Below are 10,474 nucleotides of genomic sequence, written 5' to 3' on the forward strand. Positions count from 1 at the left end.
ACTTCCTAGAATTGCATTAACTCGATCTATGGATTCCCTTATTAGGTTTCACCCTAATCCGGCAAAATCTTATCACCCTATCTGTAGGCGCGCAATCAACTCCGCTTAATTACGACAAATTTACTCTTAGACAGGGTCTCTTCCTCCTCTGAATAAAAGCATTAACTTGAATCAATATCCTGGAATATCAAAACAAGAATTAAGAACACATAATTAAGAACAAGTCAAATATTTATCATACAATTAAGATAATAATAACAAGATCCGTCTTAAGTTTCATTCCTCTTAGGTATTTAGGCATTTTAATTCATACTTATGAAAGAAAACATCTCAAAAGCATAAAGATATCAAAACATAAGAAAACCCAAAACTCTTGAGGGAATTTGAAAGGAGATCTTTTGTCTTGATGATGAATCCTATTTCTGAAATGGATCATTAGCTTTCCTTGAGTAATTCCTTGCTTTCTACTCCGCGTCCCCCCTTCTCCTCCTCCTCTAGGGTGTTTTTATAGGCTTTAGGATGCTTAGAAGCCCTCAAAAGTGCTCTTTTCCAAATTGGACTAAACTTGGGCTCGGCAGGAACACGCATGTGTGACACCCCTATGTGTGATTACTCCAGCTTGTAGTTAAGGCTGTTGAACAGGCACAAGCATGTAGTCTACCCATGTAAGTCGTGCTTCGATCCTGCCAAAGGGACACGCCCGTGTGACATGCCCGTTTGAGGAAGTCCAAGCCGTGTTGATTTCCCACGTGGGTCCATTTTCTCCATTTTCGGCCCGTTTCTCGCTCTTTTTACTCTCCTATGCTCACCTAAGTATAAAATATGAAATTAAAGGATTAGGAGCATCGAATTCACCAATCCTAAGGAGAAACCATCCATAAATGTGCTAAGCATGAGATAAAAATATGTATAAATTACGGTTTATCATACATGTATTACAAAGAGTAGATAGAGCCATACAACAGTCTTCTTCTCCAATACGACCTTTTAGTCTCTTACGGTTGAATCTCACATATATATAAAAGCATGCCCTAGAAAGAATCTCACTCAGGACACAAGGAAAGATAGGAAGGCAACTATATTATATGATGCCTCATTTCTACAATTAAAAGTTCATTCTAGAAGTTATGAGGAAGATAGGGGAAAGGATATGAACTAATAGTTGCTAAATTATTAGCTTTGTCTAGCCTGAACCTAGATTTTATATTGTTCATTACTATGTTCTTTTAGGTCAAAGACATTACCATGCTTACCATCAAAGACATGAAACTCTAAAGGCACCAAGAAAATGTGTTCCATAAAATAAATAAACCAGCAGATATATTCATAGCCTAACTCCCATATCATTGACATTATTTCCAGTAAAAGTTGCGGAAAAAAAATAAAAAATAAGATATGATGTCAAGGAAAAATTAAAAGATAATATATAGTTGTATACCTGCCATCCTTGATCAAGAAATAGTTTTTCCTTTGCAAGCAAAGTTGGCGTAGCATAAATACCCAAAAGTGCATAGCCTCAACTCTGAAAAGAAAAATGTCAACAAAGAGGTGTTGATTTTCAACTAATAACCAGTGTATGTTTGTATAAACCAACATCAATTCATCCAAGCTCCCTATTTTCGCCTTTTTGCCTCCATGATTGTAAATAAATAAAAGGTATTGACTGTAATATGTCTTAATTCTCTAAGTTCAAAATTTATTGCATTTCAACCAAAGAGAAAAAGAGGTGTTCTGTAAAAACAATTTAGCCAAAGATAGAGAGAGGAGAAAAATGGATGTTTTGTAACATTCCAACCTAGCTAAACATCTTTTAAGTTTTAATCTAACATCAAAAGAATTTAAAACAATACGAAATGCCTATAGGTTAAAAAATGTGTGCAAATAACTTACTGAGAAATAACTAATTCACTCACAAAATTAAGCCAACTTATAATAGATGAAAATAAGAAAGTAGGACGGTTTCACCTCAAGATTCTTATCATTTGTTTCCCAAACACATTATCCGAGTGAACCTGTTGACAAAGACCATAAATTGTAAATTCAATGTTCTTTTCAACCTTGATAGACATGGAAGGGAAGGCATTTAAGAAAGGAACACTAGCAGAAAGCTGCAACCAACAAAAAAGAGGAGGTAAAGATGTTAAGTTTTCAGAAAATACAAAACCTGGTCATACAAGAAAAATATCTTTGTTGAAAAAGTTCTATATGCCTGACCAACGATAGAACAGCTTGACTCTGGATCCAACTATATTAAGACACATTCTGCAATTATAAATATTGGCAGACTGATACCAATATCAGATGGCCCTTAATGTCTCCAACCAAGAAATATTAAAAAGATTCACATAAGAAAGTCAACAAAGAAAGAAATTTCACGGGGAAAAGAATAAAGCAAAAATAAAATGCAAATTGAACACACAAACAAGGAAAGTAACAAAATAATAAATAAGAGTTATTCCCAGAACAGTTGAAAGTGACGGTTTTTAGCATCATGTTTTGCATGGCATCTTGAATTCTTTAAAGTTTATAATCCTATGTACCCATAAGAGAAAACAAAACATCATCTCCCCCAAAAGACAGTGATTTGGGAGTTGAGTTGTAGCTTATTTTTTAGAAAATTTAAAGAAAACCCATTACTATTCTAAAACAAAATTTGATGATTGTAAGAACATAAACTAAATGTTGGTCCTTAATGCTTTGTAACCTATGATTTTTGAAGCCTATAAGTAGAGGGCATGTACAAGCTTATTGGATGCCAATGTGAAAGTTGAATCACCCTTGTATCTTTTGTTCTTCTCTCTTGTTCATTATATATTTCTTTTAAGTTTTATAACACGTTATCAACTCGAGTCTTTACAAGTTCATAGTGAAGTTCACGTCATTACGACTATATATAACTTGCTGATAAAGCTCCCGTTGAACTATATATGGTATACGTATTTTCATCATTATTTTAATTTGTTCCTCATATTTTTATAGAAAGAGAAATATTCAAAAGCATACAAATTAATTTTTTTCTGTTCTAAACTATTTTGGTTTATTCACCATTTTTTTAAAGGTTACTAAAAGAAATTTCATTATTTCAATTCGTTTTAAGTTATTAGTTTGACTACTTCTCTCTATGCCAATATTTGACGTACATATTATTATTCTACAAATTTGATATAAATAATTGGATTGTTTTACTATTGAGAATATTTATTATCATAATCTTGCTTAAAGTATAGTTCCTTTTATCGACAATCGAAATTATCCTCTATGATTTCCAAGATCTTAGACGACAAGATGCAAAGTTTTTATAGGAAGTTTCTTTTATTTAATGTTTCATATCTGATTTTTTGTAGCTAATTTGTGATCAATTATAATTGTTTTGATTAACTTATTTTATTTTTATGATCTTAGATGAATGGTGAAAGATTTAGTATCGATATGGACTTTGATTCGTTGCTCTTGACTTTGGGGTGTCTTAGTATCATATAAGTTATTTTGAAATAAAAGTTTTCTATCAATGAATTTTGAATTTGCTTACTTTTTGATAAAATCATCAAGACTCAACGTTGAACAAGAAAGTTTCTATTAAAACTTTCATAGAAGAAAAGAAATTGAGCTAAATTTCACTTATCACACTACATGCTTATATGTATTTGTATTTTTGTTCATAAAAAAAATTGCTTTTACTAATACATGCTATTTGATAATTACTTGGTAATTATTTTTGGATGGTGATAGATTAATTTTAATGTTATAAATTGGTAGATTTTTAAATCACAATTCATAATAGTATCGATCATTTTTATTAATCAAGCCCTAAGGTTCGTCATAATATGTGACCTTGCATCGGTTCTTAGTCATTATTAAACTAGTTGTTTTATATGTTTATTAGATGGTTTCAATTTATATATATAAGTTTTCTAAATTCTATACATCATATGTTTTTGGACTTTGATATTGTTTAAAATTCTCTTAATCAACAATGATTAAAGTTATTATATATATTAATAAAATCAAGATTCTTTCACACCAAACAATCAAATATTATTTCACATCAAACGTGTTTGTTTAAAGTCATTTTAATGACAAATTTTGAGGAATGTATAAATTGATTTTTGGGTTGATTCCAGTATATAATTTCAAGTATAGTTGTTGTCATTTTTAAATCTTGAATTATTTTGGTTGGAAATATTTTTTATAAACTTAAAAAAGAGAACTACTATATTAATTTAGCCATTGGCATTTCTATGAACCTTATTTGTATTAACCGATTGTTTTTTTTATAAGAAGCATAAAAAAAAGGGGTTGTGTTGTAACACCCCATACCCAGTCTAATCTCCGAACCTAATCTATCGAACTCCACATTAGTCACCTAAGTGACTTTCCATTAACAACCAACCTAAACTCCAAACACATTACAAGTTAAAACATAAAATATGCTTAAGTTGCTAACATGCAGCAAAAAATCATATAAGTTCTTTAATCAATACATTTAAACTAACTTTTATTCAAGCGGTACTCTAAATTTAAGTAAACAATAGACACATCTCCCACTGTAGCTCGCACATTTTAAGTCTTCACAGTGTAGGACTTTTGAAATAGGGTAAGTTTCACGAACTACTTGTAACAACCAGTTTTCAGTGGTATCAGAAACAGTGGTTTTGGGACCATGATTCTAACAAGTAAGTAATTATTTTATTATTTATTTAATTTTTATAGGATTATATGAGGGTCGTATTAAATTTTCGTTAAGAAATATTAAAGTTTAAATAGTTAATTAAGTAAAAAGGACTAAATTGAAAAAGGTGAAAACGTTGATTTTCATTAGCTAATAGGGTCAAATAGTTTTGAAAAGGCAAATTAATGGACTTGGATAGTAATTATACCATATTCTAAGTTAGTGAATGTTTATGGATAGGTTTTAGTGTAATTATAATAGTTTTTAAAGGTTAATCTTGTAATTTAATAATTAAATGATATGTTAAACAGAACAAAAGGTAAAAATTAGTATCATTTTCCCCATTTTCTATTGAAATCTGATTCCGCCATAGTTGAGAAGCAAAAGTTTCAACCAAGCTTTGTTTTGTATGCATGGTATGTATTTGATGCTCGTTTTTAATGATTTTTATGTTTTTGAACTCGTATTAGCTTAATCTAGCTATCCCGGGGATAAATTTGTAAATCGTTAAAATTTTAGGGACTTTCCATGAATGAGTCTATAGTGTTAGTGAATTTAATTGATAGATTATTAAGCTTGGTTGTTAAATAGACACATTTTGTTAAGTAATTTTAAATGAATTTAAGCTTAAGGACTTATTTGAGAAAATGGTAAAATTCAATGATAATTTATGAAATAATGAAAGACATGGGTTGTAATGGACCTTAGAGAAAATCAGCTATCAATGTATTTCATCGACTGTGGTTTAATTATGAGTTTCAGATTTAGAGACTAATTTGCATAAAAGTTCAAATGTTAGGGGTAAATTCGTAATTTTACATTAAAATGGGTTATAAGTTAATCTATAAAATTAAGCTATTTGAATTATTTAATTGAGTTAAATTACTATTTAGATCAAGAAACGAATCAATTGAAGTTAAACTGAGGAAAAGCTAAAGTGTTGGATTAGTCATCGGCTTTGTTTCTACAATCGTTTTTGTCAAAGTAAGTTTGTATATCATTTTAAAATATTACATTTGAATTTATAAGATTAATTGATATCTTTATATATGTATCTATGTATTGATGTTTAAGATTGTCTTGATTTGAGAAAAGGAAAGAACCGTGATTGAAATACATCATGGTATTATATTCGAAAAGGAAAAGACTATGGTTGAAAGATACCATGGCATTACATTCAGTATTCCCGAATCAGTGAAAAGGGTGAAAAGGACGTTATCCAGAAAGGATATTGAATGAAAAGGTTGAAAAGGATGTTATCCAGAAAGGATATTAAATGAAAAGGTTGGAAAGGATGTTATCCAAAAAGGACAACAAATGAAAATGATGTATTTGAAAAGGAAACCATAGAATGAACTATTTAGTAAAGGTTTGTTGTGTGATATGGAATGGTTATGTACATTTGAATTGAAACCAAAGATGATAGAATGTGTGATTGATGATTTATATATTGGAATCTTATGCACGATATGTTACATGTTATGAATAATATATTCTTATATATGTATATGGTTACTAACTTGTGAAGTGGTGTGATTAGGAAGAAATGTGCATATAGGGAATAAACAATGCTTGAATGGTTTAATCATGACATTTTTGTTTGGTAAGCTTGAGTTCTTTTGTATGAACTTACTAAGCACTAGTTGCTTATGTAGTTGTTTTTCTTTATCTTGTAGATCTTCAGAAAGCTCGTTCGGTTGGAATATTGTCGGAGCTCTATCACACTGTCTGTCGACCACTTTGGTAGTTTTTGGTTATTTTGAAAAAAATAGTTATAAATGGCATGTATAGGACTTTGTAGTAATAGGTACTTTAGATTAGTTTGATCATATAGTGTGTTTTGGCTATATTTGTACCTATTTGTATATAGGGTTTTGGGTTGGCTTGTATATATTAAAACTCATTTGGATATGGTCATTTTGGTTATGCCTATCTAAAGTGGTAAGTTGTGATGGTATAGATTGAGATGAAATGGTCTTTTAGTATTCATGTTATATGATTGAAGTTTGGTATTGTAATCTTGTTCTTCAATGGTTTAGGTGTGTGAATTATGGTGTCTTTAAATGACATATTGGTTAGAACTTATAGGATGATTGAATTGGTATGTTTTGAGTGTGTTTTGATGATATGAATGTATATGGAAATGGTATGTCTTGGTGTGCAAGAATAGGTTTTGCTGTGGCTTGTTTTAGGGGCTAAAATTGGCGCACATAGCCTAGGACAAGGGCTATCACACGGTTGTGTGCCATACAGGCCACCCCACACAGTCGTGTACCTTTATTATTTTAGGTACTGGGTTTACACGGCCTGCGACACGGCTGTGTGACCGAACATTGAATACTCATACGGTTTGGAACATGGCCTGCGACATAGTCGTGTGGCCTTCTTTCGAATACTCACACGGGCAAACACTGATAACTCTTGAAAAGACTTATATTTTAGGCCTCTAGATGGAATTAATTATTTGAAATTAAATAAATACATCTACATTTTAAAGATAATTTTAGAACATTGCATAACAAAGCTTAGATTGAGCTACATTGGCCATTATTTGTTACTTTTATCACTTGGGGAGGACAAGTGTGGTTCTGTGTGAACACAGGTGCAGGTAGAATAAAAGGATGAAGAGGATGTAGAAAGAAAATAAGGAAGTGAAACATTGTAGTGGCAATTGGTAAGATTGATTGCCAACAGAATTGCCATAGCAATTCCAGGAAGATGACTCAACACTCTATCCACCTTCCTCTCAGCTAGCTGGACGTGTACCAGAAAAACCAACCTGAAAAGAGGAATGAAAAATGTGTGCTTAGGTGAGACAGATCTACCCAATAAAAGAAGGAGAGAGAAGAAAAAAAAGGGAGGAGAATCAGCGTGAGAAAGAGATTGGTAACAACAATTCTCTCTCTCTCTGTGCAAAGAAGAACTCCATTGGAGAATTCCAAGGAAAAAAAGGGTAGCATCTTAGAAGAGAGCATAATACAGACATAAGGAAGGGGAAGAGAAATCTATCTTGGATTCACATATAATCAGAAGATGAAAGAGAAGCTGGAGTGTGGAATTAACTTCCTACAGTTTTGCCTTTATTTTTATAGATTGAATTTTCTGTGATTCGAAATTAATTGAGAAATGTTGATGAATGATTCTATTGTGATGTTTACTTTTCCACCCATGAACTAAATCTTTTCTTGGTTGGAGTTGTTTGGGTGAATGTTTTATCATCTTTAATGCCTAGGATTTGAGATTGTCTATATCACTATTACATTTGATTCATGCTTATTCTAAATACATGCATGCAAGCTCTAGACATAGTTGAATGTATGATGTGTTCTTAGGTGTTTTTAATTCTGAAAAGGTTAAGAATACTGGATCTTGAATCGTTTGATGCAAGTGAATACTCGACAGAATTTTATAGCACTCTAGACATAGATGTTGCAAGTTGTACAGAGAGGACGTTCATTGCAACTATCAATCCCAAGTTCTGTAGATGTACATGAACTTAGATTTTTAGCTCAAGATCGAGCTACCTAAAGAGGCAGATCTCAGTAGCGAATCTCTGGGCAATAGATTAGACAATATTTTGCCATGGCATTATCTTGATACAAACATTTCTCTTGAGTAATTCTAACCCTATTCATTCAACAACAGAAATACTCTTGATATTCTCTGTGAATTGCCACATCATTTTATTTGCCATATCAATTCTTTGTTCTTTATCATTTAAATTCAATAATTCATTATTCTAGTTTCTTATTCACTCTAAGATTATGTATGATATTTTGGTATAATTAACAATATTATAATAACATACTCAATTTCTTACCAATTTTCAATCCCTGTGGAGACGATACTTACTTATCACTTTATTACTTGAATGACGTGTATACTTGCACAATTGCATTAGTTATTTTACACGCAATAAGTTTTTGGCGCCGCTGCCAGGGATCGGCAACATTGGTGAAAAGTTGATTTGTTATTTTTCATGTTATTTTTGTTGGAGTAATTAATTAGTATTTTATTTGATTTTTCAAGTTTGTATTAGTGCATGAGAAGAAGTATTCAAGAGGATACAAAATATTATTTTGATCCTGAAATTGAAAGGATCTTAAGGCAAAGAAGAAAAGAATTAAAAGAAATAGAGAGGATTATAAATGATCCAATTAGAGAAGATCAAGTACTCTAGAATGAAAGGAATGTTGATACCTCGAATTATAGATGATAGAGGTAGAACCATTAGAGAACATGAAGTGCCTATTTTTTGATGATCTAAATCCAAGAATTGTTAGGCCATATATTCAAGCTCAACACTTTAAATTAAAACCATCAATATTTCAGATGCTGCAGATCGTAAGGTAGTTTAGTGGTCTACCTATTGAAGATCTAAGATTGCACTTGAGAATTTTTCTTGAAGTCTGTGACTCATTCAGGCAGCAGGGTGTTCCTGAAGATGCACTTAGATTAAAATTGTTCCCTTATTCGTTGTGAGATCGTGCCAGACCATGGTTGAATGCATTACCATCAGGTACGATGGCATCTTAGAATGAACTGTGTCAGATATTTCAGCTTGGGTACAATCCTCCCAACATGAATGCCAAGCTTAGGAACAACATTACATCATTCAAGCAATATGGAGATGAGATATTATATGAAGCTTGGGAATGTTTCAAGGAACTAATTAGAAAATGCCCGATACATGGTTTTTAGCATTGGACACAGACGAAAATGTTCTACAATGGATTAAATGCTCATACGCGAGTGGTGGTGGATGCATATGCTAATGGGACGTTGCTTGACAAATCCTATAATGAAGCATATGAAATTTTTGAAAGAATAGCAAACAATGATTATCAGTACCCCACTACCAGAGTTGGTACTAGTAGAAGAGTTGTTGGAACAATGGAACTTGATGCGATCACATCGTTAACAACTCAGGTATCATCTTTAACAAATATGATTAAAACTCTGAAAAGACCCTCTACAGTGTAGAAGATAAAGGTTGCAAAACTAGCATGCATATACTATAGAGAAGATCATTGTAACACCCTTCACCCGTATTCAATGTCGAAATAGGGTTACGAAACATTATCGGACTTACTATACAATTAAACATTCATTTAACATACATTTTCAAATTTCATGCAATCATCATTCAAACTCAATCACATTGTCCCTAATATGAGCCTACGAGGCCCTAAACAAGCATTAGAAGTGGTTCAGGACTAAACCGATAGCTTAATAAATTTTTGAAACATTTAGAAAAATTTCCAAAATACAGGGGACACACGCCTGTGTGGCCCAGACCTGTGTCTCACACGGCCAAAGAGAAGCTCGTGTCACAAGCCGTGTGGACATTCAAAATAGGATCACATGACCGTGTCCTAGCTCGTGCCCAACCTCGTGTAAGTCTCTGACTCAGGTCACATGACCAACACACATGCCCATGTGGCTAGCCCGTATGCCCTAAAAATGGCCACACACGCTCGTGTGCCAGGCCGTGTGCTAGGCCATGTCAAACCTGTAGGGTATACTGACTTATGCCACAAGGCCAAGTCACACGCTCGTGTGCTGTACTGTGTGAATCATACTGACTTGATTTTAATTTCCACACCAGGGGACACACGACCGTGTAACTTGACCGTGTGTCACACACGGTTGAGACACACGCCCGTGTGGACAAAAATATGCTATTTACCAAGCCATTTTGCCACCCAATTTACATGTACATACACCAATCTCAAATGGCACAATTCATGTCATAAAATAGATATTCAACCACCCTCAATCAAGCATATTCAATACCATTTAAAT

At 32.6% G+C, this 10,474-nt stretch overlaps 1 non-coding gene across 1 annotated transcript; it reads right to left on the minus strand.

The window, feature by feature from the left end:
- Positions 1-9,259: 9,259 nt before the first annotated feature.
- LOC121204007 (small nucleolar RNA R71) lies at positions 9,260-9,366 on the minus strand. The gene has a single exon (XR_005898935.1). It is a non-coding gene; the product is annotated as a small nucleolar RNA R71 (small nucleolar RNA).
- Between the last annotated feature and the right edge of the window lie 1,108 nt (positions 9,367-10,474).

The sequence above is a fragment of the Gossypium hirsutum genome, chromosome A07 (assembly GCF_007990345.1).
Source record: "Gossypium hirsutum isolate 1008001.06 chromosome A07, Gossypium_hirsutum_v2.1, whole genome shotgun sequence".
Lineage (NCBI taxonomy): Eukaryota > Viridiplantae > Streptophyta > Magnoliopsida > Malvales > Malvaceae > Gossypium > Gossypium hirsutum.